The sequence below is a fragment of the Neodiprion lecontei genome, chromosome 5, assembly GCF_021901455.1.
Source record: "Neodiprion lecontei isolate iyNeoLeco1 chromosome 5, iyNeoLeco1.1, whole genome shotgun sequence".
NCBI classification, from domain to species: Eukaryota; Metazoa; Arthropoda; class Insecta; order Hymenoptera; family Diprionidae; genus Neodiprion; species Neodiprion lecontei.
In genome coordinates this window covers 31689214-31704887 of record NC_060264.1, presented here as the reverse complement: position 1 = coordinate 31704887, position 15674 = coordinate 31689214, and the positions used below count along the sequence as shown (strand labels likewise).

The 15674-nt window shown below is 40.4% G+C and overlaps 1 protein-coding gene across 3 annotated transcripts in view; it reads right to left on the bottom strand.

Moving 5' to 3' along the window:
• Positions 1-15674, bottom strand: part of LOC107217618 (ecdysone receptor) — a 78760-nt gene extending 63086 nt beyond the window's left edge. For all 3 annotated transcript variants that reach the window (XM_046741565.1, XM_046741567.1, XM_046741566.1), the window contains exon 1: positions 15025-15674. The gene's annotated coding sequence lies outside the window, so the exon portion shown is untranslated. The remainder of the gene's footprint in view (positions 1-15024) is intronic.

Below are 15674 nucleotides of genomic sequence, written 5' to 3'. Positions count from 1 at the left end.
AATTTCAACAACCGTCCATTGGCAGTTGCGCTCAATTTACGATTGTCAAAATTTTTCAAGTCCAAGATACAATTGGTCAGCCTGGCATGCAAGCGTTCTCGGATTATAGCGCGTGCGCACAAAATTTTAGCAGACTACCGATTATACGTCAGTTAAGAATTCACTTTGTACATACATACATGTATAATGTATATAAAAAGGCTGACGTTTCGCATGTTGCACATCGCATGGTAAACACACGCGTACTGCATACGATAAATTACACAGAGTATTTACGACATATTAAACGAGAGGGAAGAGTTGAATATTGTTAGCGATTCTCGACGCGGTCGCGGCATCGCGGCATCGTTACTAAACACACATCGCCGGTTGTTGCTGCCGTCGTCCTTCGCCGTGGGATGCAGCAGATCCCACGTTCAATCGAGGCGCGCATAGCTGCGTTCCATCGGGTGTTATACGTGTTATACACGATCGTTATAATGCGTAGAAAACGTATCATATATACCCAACCGCTGCTGCTGCCGTTAGTGCTGCGTTTCCGTATCAAACAATTTTTCTAAATTGAACTACTAAACGAATGGGACACTTTAATAAATTATTATTATTATACATGGTAATGGTAATAACATGGAATAATAACAACAACAACAACACCAACAACAACAACAACAACAACAACAACAACACCAACACCAACACCAACACCAACACCAACACCAACAACAACAACAACAACAACAACAACAACAACAACAACAACTGACGACCAAACGCACAGCTGTGCAAAACAACGCCCCGATTTTTCATTATAAACTAGGTCAAACGAAAATTTTGTTCGTGCGCAATAATATGCGATAATAATAATAATAAGATTAATGAAAAAAAAAAAAACATTTCGTGCGACGATACGACCCGTTTCTTGTAATTTCAGACCTCAAATGATAAGATATACATATGTATGTGCTTACACTTGCGGTACGTGTGTAGGCATTAGGTTTATTGGACCGGCGTGTGCGTTGCAATTTATATAAATAATCAGCATAAGAAGAACGAGTAAGTCTTACAAATGTAAGGAATAAAACAAATAGGTCAAGTAAAATGTTCAAATAAAATATTATTTCCGTCCGTATCAAGAAAATACTTGTCCTCAAGTACAATAACGTTAACTTTCCTTTCTACGCTTACATTCTTTTCACGACTGTACAACGGATGGTTGAAATTAAGGGGGGGGGGGATATATATGTGCTAAAGAAAAAAAATTTGATTCACTAGGTCGATGGTTTTTTTCCGCCCCGTAAGACGATCGGTACCCCCCTCCAAATAATAATCGTAACCTAAATATTATCTATCCATACGTGAACAGGTAAGTTTTGGCTTTAGATCTGACTTGAGGTATTATTGTGATTTCCTCGATTATTTCCGTAACTTTGCGAATGCTTTCGAAAAGACATACATCGATTTTATTCTTGGTATTTTTCTGTTCCGTATTTTAAGGTTGTAATATAGGATAAAAAAAAAACACATATTTCTTTGCTAAGTACTTTCATAAACAGACCGGTTAATATATAAACTGATCGTGAGTCACTGTTAAATCTAAACAATTTTTAATAAACCACAAAACATTCTGCAAGCACGTCGCGCCTTCTTTTCATCTCACTCTATTCCACCCTTCCTCTTTCCCGTTCAAAATTCATACCCTATTCCACCGTTCCTCTTCCATCCCAATTAATTTCCATACTTATATATTCCATCGGTTTATCCCTGTTCCCAATTCCTACTCAATTCCATCGTTCCTCACCCGTAGCAATGAATTTCTCATCCTATTTCCATCGTTTCTCTCACGTTCCATATTCCGATCCTATTCCATCGTTCCCGTCCCGTTCCGCGTTTCCCGCCGGCCATCATAAACGGACACGAACCGCGAAACCGTAAAACTTGAAACATTCTCATTAAAAATTGAACATTTAAAATATCCACGCAATCCAGTACGATTCATAAAACTATAAAGATCAATACCGACGACCATAATTCACGCTATCCATAGAATGTTGAAAGTGTTGGTACTGAGCAACGACAGTGCCTAAAAAATTAAAAAAAAAAAAGAAATGTCCTCCGTCCTTCGCCCTTGTTCCTAATTCAATTCGTCGTCGTACGAGGATTGAATTTCAAAAATATGTCCCGTGTGTAGGAGCGTAAACACGTGTCGCGCGTCCCCCCCCCCCCCCCCCCCCCCCCCCATACATGACTATATCGCGCATATATACGCCAAGTGCAGCAACAGCAGCACGGGGGGCAGACATAAGGAAGGCTATGTCGGTCTGTCGGCCGACCGGACCTGCGTCAACGCGAATTCTCCCGTCGTCCGCGTTGCTGCTCCGTCTTCTTTCGCCCCCTTTCGTTCCCCGTTCCGAAGTAGCCGAGTAGGTATGGTATAGTAATAGTAATAGTAATAGTAATCGCTACCGCCACCGCCGGTGCATTTCTTCTTCGCCTTGTTTGCCAGCTGGGGCTGGGACAGCCTGATTGCCTGGGTGCCCCTTCTTCTTTTGTCCCCCCTCCCCCAGAGAATTTTCAAAGGCGAACCTAATACCGAATGGGGCTGAAGCCTCCATCGCTCGACTACTGTCTCATACTCGTATTATACTCATGCACCTATCCTCCCCTTTCGCATGTGTGTACGTATAATAACTATCTGCCGCCGCGCGACATGTGCGTTTTCCTACAGCTTTAATAAGTGGGCAAAGATACGTCTAAGCGATTATTTGTTGCGCAAGGTCTTGGTGTAACATTTTTATTATTATTATTACTGCTACTATTATCATTATTATTAGGTGTACTTAGTTTAAAAAAAAAATATATATATATATATATATATATATATATATATATATATAACAATAATAATTTAGGACTTGAACAAAATGGTGAGTAGAGATATTAAATACATCGGCGCAATAAGATGTTAATATTTCGTTAAGTAGCTGCACGCGGTATATGAGAATGAAAATCCATAGATAATCGAATTTTGATAACGATATCACGTATTGGTATTATAATATATGGCATTCCAGTAAAACGTCATACGAATAACATTAACAAACACGTCATAAGTTGAAAATTTAACTTCGTTCATACTGTAAAGTAGCATAATAATACTATTTTCTATAGATAAATTATGCATCGTTACATCGACCACACCTTTTTATAACATCAACGAATAAAAATAGCGTCAATTCAAATAATTGTTTCCTTCACGGAAGTAAATAAATGCTGCTGGATCCATTGTACATATGTATAATATTGACTACAATTCTTACGTTCGTATATTCCATCCGTATCCTATGTAATTCTATACGTATATCATACACGCATGTATAATGATTTATTGCACTTGAAAGGATATCGAGTTACGGATGCAGCAGCAGCAACAGCAGCATCATCAACAGCAGCGATACACACGCAATAAGAATGAGCAGTTCGCCATCGTCCGCCGCGTCACCCGGTATATTTCTGTCGTCGAAGTTACTTCCGGACAGATGGCAGTCCTCGCCTCGCGCATAGAAACTATTTACATGAGTGCGGTACATATGTATACATGTATGTACGGTATGCATGTACATAAAATATACATATACACGTTCACATTCAACTTTTCCGTACAGCCCTGCAATAGCAACAGCGGCAGCAGCAGCAACGCGATATTTCTCTACGTAAATACATATGTACCTACCTCCTAGTGCAATAGGGCTTTTGTGTCATGGTAGGAGCATCATGCATATGTACACTTGGTGACAATGAATCTGAAACGGATAATTTTTTACACTAGACAGTTATGTTGGCAACACAGAGAAACCTACAGCGCCACAGTCGGCCGAGCGCGAAACAAACTCAATCTCAATAAACGTAACATAACCCATAACTGTCGAATTTAACCTGAAAATACGTGTCAATCCAACAAGTCATTATCCTTGCCGTATTCAAAGGTTAGATTCGACGGTCATGGGTTACGTTACGTAAATTGAGATTGAATTAGTTTCGCGCTCGGCCGACTGTGGCGCTGTACGTTTCTCTGTGTTGCCAACGTAACTGTCTAGTGTAAAAAATTAGCCGTCTCAGATTCATTCTTCCCAAGTGTACGTATCATGCAGCGCACTACGCTGCGCCGGTGTCCTGCAACCCTGTGCGTTGAAGCAAATACTTACGAATACGTACGTGCATAATGCGCGCATGCATGCATGTATATATGTATGTATGTATACCCATATACCGGCGATACTCGGAGATCCGGATGATCCGGTCGACCGTTTTACTTGTGTATAAATATACGTATACGAATTACATAGGCGCGAACGCACGCACATCCATATCTGTATAATTATATAAATGCATATATCGGCGGGATGGGGGGGGGGAGTGGAGGTGATATTAAGGTGCACCGGCAAGCCGGATACTTGAGAGATATAACGTAAAAGTTGCCTCCGCCGCTTTGTACGAGGTGTGTTAGTAGATATTGTGCACGTATGAATGTGTGTGCGCGCATATAAGATATAGATAGATAGATAGATATAATTATACCTGACCCATTTGATAGGGTAAAATAGAGATAATTCTCATACAGCTGCAGTATTATATTCATTATTATTGTATCATGCGAACGAACTAACGAACGAATGAATTAATGAAATATACACTCATTCATCAACGCAGTGATCGTATATCCTGCACGTTGTTTTTTTTAGTGTATTTTTTTTCAAATTTCTGAGCGATAGAGTGAGATAGGAAAATCACGTCACGTCAATCAAGAATCATCGAACACGACGTGAATCTTAATTATATACAGCGTTCCCTTAGATTACGTCTAATGAAAAAAATTTAATGGATGAAAAACGGAAGAAAATTCTCCCAATCTTTATGTTATGCAGGTAATTACGATTGAATGAATGTTACGGATCAATCTTTGAGATTCATTATCACAGTGTATAGTTACATACATGTGATGCATTTTTCCCTTGATCAATTGATATTTTTTCCTGTATCTGATGAATATATATCCTATTCATCATTGCTTGAACCTATCCGCCAAGTCTTCCTTATTCAAGATGAAATGAAAAAAAAAAAAAAAATCACCATACGAGCAGACAAAGAGAAATTACTTGGACGGCTCTATTTCTCTTTCTTTGTAATAATCCTAGACCGCATGATTTGATACTCTTGTTTTTCTTTATTTCTTTTCTTTTCTTTTTTTTTTGCCGGGGCGGGGTATTTTACCTCGCTTGCCTTTTTTTTTATAAATTTTACTTTTCCTTCTAGTTTTCGACAACCGCGATTGCTCTCGCATCTTCTCCAACATTGTTAAAGATACGAAATAACTGAATCTAACTACATTTGTCCATCCACCTATATTTCAATCTAACTACATTTATTTATCCCTAAACCTGTCCATCTATCTATACATAGGTATACATCCAACATTGTTGAAGATACGAGATAAATGAATCTATCTAACTGTATATATTTTATCCATCCACTTATATTTCAATCTAACTAAATTTATTTACCTGCCTACCTGTCTGTCTATATACCAATGCGTCTACGTCTCGCTCTATCTTTCTTCATCTGTAAACCGTGAGTATGTAATGCGCGGCGCGTCGTTACGCGAATGCAACAACAGCAGAAACAATGAAAACAACAACAACAACAACAAGAACAACAGTAACAGCACCGGAATCAGCAGAGCGTACGTACACATTGTAACACGATAGTATTAGCTGAACTTGAGCTACTTACACATGGCCTTGACTCGTCAAGCAGACTGCAGTCAAGCCCGCGTGTTTACGAGTGTGTGTGTACACCTTATGTCGGTTCGACATACAAATATTCACATGTATACAAAAGCCGTGTCTCCTGTCCTGTCGTACCATATCATCTTCGCAACGTCGATACTCGTGCATGAAAACGGGCATAGTGAAACAAACGTGCTTACGTGCGTGCGTATAACCGACCTCCTAAGTTCACTGATGCGTACGTACACCTACGCTCATCGTATAAACAATATATACATATATACATCGTACATGTACATAACAACGTAGACTTGGTGACAATGAATCTGAAACGGATAATTTTTTACACTGGACAGTTACGTTGGCAACATCGAGAAACCTACAGCGCCACAGTCGGCCGAGCGTGAAACTAACTCAATCTCAATAAACATAAGATAAGCCATGACCGACGTATCTAACCTTAGAATACGTGTCAATCTAACAAGTCATTATCCCCGCGGTTATTCTAAGGTTAGATTCGACGGTCATGGGTTATGTTACGTTTATCGAGATTGAGTTTGTTTCGCGCTCGGTCGACTGTGGCGATGTAGGTTTCTTCGCATTGCCAACATAACTGTCCAGTGCAAAAAAAATAAAGCCGTCTCAGATTCATTGTCCCCAAGTGTACGTAAGCTTGCACGAAAGAAAAATCAAGTAGGTAACGTTCAGAAGACGGGTCAAATATTAAAACTAAACTACCAAAAGTGGCGATTTCGCCAAACACGAATTATTAATTTGCGATAATAACGCCGAGAGAAAAATATCACGGCAATATCAAGGACTAGTTCATCATCGTGCAGGAGTTGCAGGTGCAGCGAAAGGTGAAGGTGAAGAAGAAGAGGATTTATAAGAGCATGAAAGGAGAGGCAAAGGGGCAGATCCAAAGCTGGAGGATTGACTGCAGTGTGTTTGTGTATAGCCGGTTTTGCCTCCTGGAAACACGCGGCAGGCAAGGCAAGGCAGGCAGGCAAGCGCTGCCACTCCCACGGCATTAGAAATTCACCGGGCAGCGTTATAATAAAAATGCATCCTCGGCTATTGTCCTCCGTCCTCCTGTCGCCTCATCCTCCGTCCTCCGTCCTCCTCCTCCTCTTCAACCTTATCCTCCTCTGCATGCAAGGCAGGTACATTCTGGCCGGTCTCTGCCACCGCATCACGTCTGTATGTATACACGTATCGTGTATCTAAGCGCACGCACACGCACGCAAATTCGTATTCATGGTGCGTATGTGTGCGTGCGTAGATATGATATATACCGTGTCCGAATAACGACGAAGAATTGACGGACGGACGGAGAGACGGCGACAAGAAGGGTCTCCTCTCGTCGCTTCCTGTACCATGCCCTAAACACGAGGTGCAGGATATCGGCCATTCCGTGGCAAAGCTGCAGCGACTCCGTGCATTTTCAAATCCCGATTATAGGTATATAATAAATATGATCGTAAATCTTCTTTCGTTATACCGCCATGCGGCGAAGAATTGAAATGTGTGTAATAAAATGTAGAAGAAAAAAGTATGATAAACAAGTTACGAGGCCAGTCGTAGCGATGGAATTGAAATGAATAAAATAACTACGAGCAATAAAGTAATGTGTGTATACTATGTACGAAGTACATTTATTATATTTTCAATAAAGAAGTGGAAACGAAAAAAGAAACATTGAAACACGCATTATCCAATTTATACCTGTATAATATCCAAATGTAGAGTCGAGAAATAGAAATATATAAAAAAAAAAAAACACAACGCAGAATGGCGAAAATAAAGTTATCAAGCCAAAAATATAGAATTGTCAAAATGTCAATATATCTCTTTCTATCGTACGTTTTGTATGTTTGATCAAACGTGGATTTTACATCATAGTTGTGTGCGATATCTGTACATCCGAATAATTTTATACGTATGTAGAATTTTTTTATTCAATTTGATTTTTTTTTCTATATTCTACACCGATCATTCCGTGATCTGGTTCTCTTACATTTCACGATGTATCTCTTATATCACGTAAACTATAGGTAGATTAAAAAAAAAAAAAAAAAAAAGAATTCTAAACCGAACGAAACTTTCTCGTTTTCGAAAATCACCAAGATATTAAAAACTGAATAAATATGTTGTATTAGTGATCAAAAAAAGATCTAACAGAATCAATCAAAATTTGTAGGTCTAGCTAAAGAAATATATATATATATACAATACAGCTGTAGGAAAATTGGGTTTTGATTTATTAATTTTGACGCGTTTGAGTGAAAAATTAGTTGATTCGTACAATTTATCGAATAAAAAATTTCTACTCAAAATGTACCCCGAAATTGTGAAAGATTGAAAAACAATAGTTTCGAGTAAGCTTCTTCGTTCTTGGCTACTGCTTTACTTGTGAATCTGTTATTCTCTAAATTGTGCATTTTTTCATCCACATTACGAGCCTCGTACCTTAGGACAAATCTACCTTCTGATCCACCCAACCCTAAGAAACCAATCAATTCCCTCCCATTTCACTACGAATAACTGAATTCTAAAATTCCGATATTTTCTGGAGGAACGGACGGTATATAACGCCACGCGTTAAACAGATAACACACGGGGGTTGTTCCTCCCCCTGTAGATTCTCTCCTAGTCCGTGGTTGGGAATCTCTCCGTTCGCTTTGCGGTCTAAAGTTACATACCATAGTCGCCGGGTTTCTGTTGTTCCAAGCGATTCGTGCCTCTCTGTCTGACTTACAGAGTTTCTACCATGTCGACGACCGCGTCCGAGCAAAGCCGAGAGAACCCGAAAACCGCGGCCCCCGAAGATACGTACATGCATAGTTTGGCTGTCTTGTTTGGTTGGTTGGCGATCGATGTTTTCGAAACGAGCGATACTCGGCGTGGGGAAAGCGACGCCGATGCAACTCTACAAACTTTTTCGAAAACATTGCGTCTCTAGATTCTCGTCGCATCCTCTGCCATGCTCGCTTCTCTTCTCTTCTCTTCTCGCCGCGTTGCATCCCAGATCGTGTTTTGTTCGTGTGTCCAGAGGGTCTAAAAATGATGCGCGCGGTCTGCGGGGATGACGTCACGCCTATAGATACTCCTTCGCCTTACGGAGAGAGAGAGTGAGAGTAAGAGAAGGAAAGAGAGCGAGAGAGAGAGAGAGAGAGAGAGGGAGAGAGAGAGCAAAGACGGAGGGGCGCAGAATGCAGCGTTGCTCGCGTATCTCGAAATCACGTCTCGATGTGCATTCTCCGCTTATATTATCGGCGTCGGTGAATTATCCTCGTGACATTTCATTGATTTGCAGAACAAACGTAAAGATCTTTTCGCCGTTTCAGGATTATACCGCATATGTATCGACATATTGGATTAATGAATTCATCGCAATGGGGTCAAGTTAACAAAGTTAACTTAACGAAACATTTCAAAACTAAATTTCGTTATTCACAGACACCAGTATTATGAAATTCTAGAATTACTTCCAAGAGGTTGTTCATTTACCGTAAAGTATATATGTTACAACGTTACATATTCTGCTTTGTTAAAAATAAATTAATGTATTTTAAGTCGAAGAGAACGTAACTGTTGCAAAGTATAAACAATTTTTTCTTTTTCCCCAGACAGTGTATCGTTTAGTTCAGATGTAGAACGTAGAAATATCAAAAAAGAGAAGGGTCATATACCTATAATATCGAATCTTTGACAAATAAAAAGGCGGTTAAAATATAGAAAAGTAAAATTATATAAAAAGTAAAAAATTTGGGTAAAGTGTGGAAAAATTAGACTTTTCTGACAATTCTACATTTCGGCTTTCCGTACATTCCACACACATTATACGTTACGCCTCCTTTACATTTCTCGACTTTCTTAATTTTGACAAATTTTTATCATATATATATATATATATATATATATATATATATATATATATATATACTCGTATATATGAAATAGATTGTCGCGTCTTTGAAAATTCAATATTGTAACCGCTCCAATTCCCGATCCAGGAGAATTAGCAGAAAATAACCAGCAGGTAATACGTGTAAAAAACAAACTTTCTGTGGTTGAGCAAACGATGAAACGTGTCTGGATTGTTCAAGGGAATTCTCTTAAGTATATTCCTGGATATTTTATCGTTTGCTTACGACCTGAAAGCTTGGACACAGATTACCTGCTTACTGGCACCTGTTACTTTCGGCATCATCGTTATACGGATTCACACGGTGAGACATAACAATGAAATGAGAAACAGGATTCGTCATTGTTCCATGCAGCAACTACGATGATACCGAGGAGTAATGAGAGTAGTGACGAAGAGAAGAACGACGAAGACGATAAAAGAAATTCCTTCTTTCACTCCTTCTTTTACGGCTCTACGTTATTGCATCAACCCCACGGCGGAAAAACATAAGCTAATCAATCGTGAACCAAAATATTCATATAATGCGATTCCGTGAAACACGCATTATCGTCGATCTGAACACCGATTCTTTCACTTCCTGTTACAAGTACGCACAACTTTACATTTAAGAAATACACAAGATTTATCCCTGTATCGCGCAGTTATAAATTAGATATAGTTATTCTATTCGAATGTAGGTTATTCGTCTCTCCTTCTGATTATAAGCATGATAATAATCCGTGTGTGAAAATGATAATTTTCGAAATACATAAAAAGTTTCAAGGTTTTTTAACGCAAGGTCAACTTCGATCTCGTTTTCAAGCGTGTGTTACGCGTACAAAATTTTTTTTTTTTTTTGTCGTTTTGTCGTTTTGTTATCAATTCTCGACACCTGCAATCGATGTATTATCTAACCTTATCGTCGAATACATAATGAGGTTAAATTGAAAAACAAAAACAAAACTAACGCACAAACCGCTTGTGACTCTGTACTAAATTTTCATACATGTATCATAACAGTGAAGCAACATTTGATAATAGATGATCGGTTTGATGCAGAAATTGATATACAATTGAATTTAATGAGAACAAACGACAGATATTTAAACTGAGTCATTTGTTACTTTATATAATTATTATAATTACATTTCCTCGAAACGATAGTAAAAAAATATTACATACCTATATATTCAGCCAACGATCAATCATTTTTTTTTTTTTTTTTCTACCAGTGTACGAAGTTACCGGATATCAAAGGTTCAATATTTTATTTTTGGAATAATTTCCTCAAGACCCTTTTCCTCGTCGCATGAAGAGAGCTATATATCATGTAACCCGATACCATAACTACCTACTCCTCAACGACGCATTTGGCGGTGGTGATTCTTCTTCCGCAATATTGCTGCGGCAAGACTCAAAATCACGCACCATGCGTATTCGCGTATACTATACGCGTTACATAAGTGTATAAATATCTATACATGTATATATATATATAAACGCATATATACACACGTATATATAGTGAGAAATGTACAACATGTTCGCATAAATTTAAGGTATTTAAATACTAAACCTAATATACGTTTGAATAGACAACGCCACCTCTAATCTATCTCTTTATACAATAGATTGCGTTGTATGGTTAATCGCGGCTTCACTTCCTCAGTGCACACCGCCGCGTGGAGGAGTTTGTGTAGTAATAGTAATAGTAATAGTAGTAGTAGTAGTAGGAGGAGGAAGTGGAGGAGGTGGTGGAGGAGGAACAGGAGAAGAAGGAGAAGCGTCCACCGTGACCTGCGCAAAATACATACACATATACACACTCGCAAGCATGCATACGCAATCAATTTATACCTACAGATAAGAGTCTCAATTCGAGGTGGGTCCACCCGGTTGAGCTTTGCGAGGAGAAAGAGAAAGAGAAAGAGAGAGGGGGGAGAGAAAAAAGGAGGAGGGGACGCATCCTCAGAAGTTCATGCCATGGGGACGAAAGAGAACTTCATTGTCGCGAATAATAGGAGAAAGGTGTTGGATCTGCGCTGCACGATGAACGAGAGAAACGAAATGTAAAAGAGTAAAGAGCAAAGAAGAGTACACACACATATACATATATATGTATATATATATTATGTAATAAATAAACCACGATATGCGGAAATAAATACGAGTGTTTCAGAATTCTTGGTTTTTTTTTTTATATAATTTGAAATTACGCGCGCACATTGTCACGGTTCGTCTTCTTGCCTATTTCATTTCTCGTCTTCCAACACGTGGTTGCAATATTTGCGGTCGGCAGTCTCGAGGTTCGTTACCGTCTCGTAAATGCTACCCTACAATTCAAAGTAAACGTGACGAGTTCTCGTTTTTCATAGTGTGTAAAGATCTTCGAAGCGACGGAGTACTGGAGAGACACCGATGATAATCGAGCGAGATTCGAGGGTGAGTGAAAGAGAGCGAGAGCGAGTGCGAGAGAGAGAAGTAGAGATAGAGAGATAAAGGAAAAAAAGGGCGCGTAGAGGGAACTAGTGATAAACAACACGCGACGTGTTTTGGTAGTCAAAGTTTGTCAGTCGGACGAAGGGGAGCTCGATTACTAATCCGACCGAAAACATCGGTTTCTTTCCCTCTCGTACACTCTCATTCTCTCTTCTTTCAACTTTGTTGGATGAGGAGAGAGAGAGAGAGAGTGAGAGAGGGGGGAAGCGGTGTTCGCGCGGTAGGTATCTGGGTTATGTGGCATTCGGAAGTGCACACACGAGTGCAGAGGAGGACGAATGCTGCAGCGTAGATGGTGGTGGTTCCGTGCATGCGTGCGTGCAGACGACGCAATCGCGCACGCGCACTCTTGCCGCCCGCGCCGCCTCTCGAGGTCAAGATTTCGACGCGACGAAACCAGGAGAAGAAGGAGAGGAAGAAGAAGAAGAAGAGGAGACCGAGCAGAGGCTCGTCGCTGCACGATGTACAATACTATCCGCTCCAACCGAACCCCTGCATCAACGGTACAGGGTAGAATTTCTTTAATTTCACTTTTCACATTTCCCACCATTCTGCAGCGCATTCTCATTGGGATTGCAAAGTTTAGTCAACCAATCAGAATATGCTTGGATGTTGGGAAATGTGAAAATTGACACTAGATGATCACCCCCCAGATCACGAACTTTAAGTTACGTAACGTTATCGTAACGAAACGTTTTTTAAATATCGTTCACATTTACAATAATTCTTAGGGATCTACGATTGGAAAATATGATGCGTGATTATATTTCGTTTCATTACGGTTTACTAGATTTCAAACAGTTTCAAAAATGCGAAATAACGGTTTTTCCTCAGCGTGAATCGTTACGATAACGTTACTAACTTCAAAATCATTACAGATCAGTATCTAATGAGAGAAAATTAACGCGAAAACAACAAAAAATAAATTTTCCTCCATCATATTCTAATCTTACTTCCTCTCCGTCTTGTTGATTTTGTCTAGTTGTAACTTTTGATTCCTCTTTATCCACGTTCCCTTGATTGGCGCTCCTTTTTTCGTGAGAGACCAGACCGACGACGATAATAATAATAATAATAACAACAACAACAACAACAACAACAAGAACAACAACAATAATAACAACAATAATAACAACAATAATAATGACGATGACGATGATGAGAAAAGCAGCCCTCGTTCCCCCTCTCAGCTGCGATCCAGTCGCCTCTCGTAAACAGGGCCACAACGGCTGCTCGATCAAGCCTGTGAAACTTTCCCTGATTTTCATTTGGGGGGGGGAGGGGATGGGGGCATTGCCACGACGAATGGTAGACTTAACATCATCGTTGTACACACAACGGACTACGTGGAACCATTTCGGTTAATTTCCCCCCGTTTCCACGAGTTGCGTATAAAGAATATTGTAAATTGCGCAACGACAACTACAACGCTGCGTGGTAAGTTTGAAAATCGGTAAAAAGCCTTAGAAATAAGCAGGTTTTTGTCATCCGGTCTACCGCTCTCCCTAACTGACAAGACCAAGTGACTGACTGACTAACTGACCAAGCAAGCGATACAGGGAGAAGCAATAATAATAAAACAAGGCTGAAGTTGGTAACGTTGGCTTAAAGAAACATGATGGCAGAAGAAAAACAAAAAATCATTCCCTCGACAATTTTAGAACGACTTTCGAGAAGTTGACCTTTCGAAATATGAACATACTTTCTTTGTCAAGATTTACCAGACGAATTTCACATACAACAATAAGAATCAAAGTAGCGATCCCCCCCCCCCCCCCCCCCCCCCAAAACGTCCGTCGTTAAAGCAACGTTACTAACTTCAACCTCGTAACAATAATACCCAGTTAACCCAACGTGCTCTTGAAGAGGTGGCGGCGAGAAGAGAAAAAGAGAGATGTTCGTGTCCGAGAATAAGCAAGAAAAGGGATCGCGTCGTCGGGGTAGATATGCGACCGAAACAATTACCAAGAGTCTCCGCTCCGGGAGTCGATGCGAAAGTGCGTTACAAAGGCGGGGGGGTGTATGGAACAACATTCCTATTGACGTTGGATGAAATAGCGATCGACGGCAACGCGTCGTGAGTTACGCTATACACACTCGGATAGTAGGTGGGTACATACGTGCGTACATACAAAGTACCTACATATGTGTATGATGTGTGTATAAAGTCAAGAAGCAGCGCAGCGCGGCGCGCGTTTTTAACACGAGGATGAGAAGGCGGCGGCGGCGGCGAGTTTTCGTGGGCGGGAGGAAAGCGGGAGGCGGGAGGGGGGGGGCGGCGGAGTCGGCGGAGGAGGGACAACTTGTTACGAACGGTTAGTACCCAACAACCCGTGTACCATTTAGAGCCGTGTCCTCGTTTCTCCGGCACCACGCACGCACCGACGACGTCGCGACACGCACACAAGCCGGATTGCTGGGTTTCACTGCACATAACCAGTGTACGTGTGCTGCGTCGGAAACCGTGGATGGGTACATAATAAAAGAAAAAAAAACGAAAAAAAAGGACGACGCGTACCGTCCAGTGAGAGAAATCGAACGGACGGATATTATTGGGCAAACGACGGACAGAGAGAGATATAGGGATACGTATAGGTGTATATATTTTATATATATATATATATATATAGAGAGAGAGAGAAACTAGCTAGGCACAACTCTTTGGCAAAAGACGGTATTGAGTAAGGGACTAACTAGATGTAACAATTGCCGATCGATGGAGAGACGAAGGTACCACGGATTGTATTCCAGCGATTGATTAGTAAGGGAATACAAATTACGAATGGGATACACATGATATAGGTATTTACGTGCCTATGATTTTGTACTCACATAACAACCGTTCCTCTCGAGATATCCCAGTCGGTGTGTTGAATTGATAGTCCGTGTTACTGCAAGGGGATGCCGTCTTTTGAGAACAGTTAGTTATTAACAATTCTTCTCGACGAACGTATATAAACCAGTTTCAAAATAAAACCCACACAGATTATTGAGAAGTAAAGAAATACTTGAGTATATTACGATGGAAACAAATGCATCGAAAAGAAAGATAGAGAAAAAAAAAATACAACGATAAATAATAAAAAAAAATTTCGAATAACCACACAACGATGAACGAAGGTATTAATAATACACACGTGCACGTCACTGTATATAATATAACCGACGACGACGACGATGATTATTATTGATAATCGTTGAGAAAAACTCGACGATTCGAAACACACAAGCCCCCCCCCGAGGTCAAGTTTATTGTACGCGTTGTTGTGTGCAACGCGATAAATATGGACGCGTAACGGGGATGTCCAGCCGTTAACCGCGAACGGGGTTAACGTGGGAACAAGGGGCGGGGGTGGGGGGTTCTCTTTTATCGGGCCGGACAATAACGGGGGCGAGAAACAGGTATACGCGATATACGGCAAATAAATGAACTTGTACGACGGGTAATGTTGTCTCCGCTGAGAGTGCAAGCGCGCGACTGC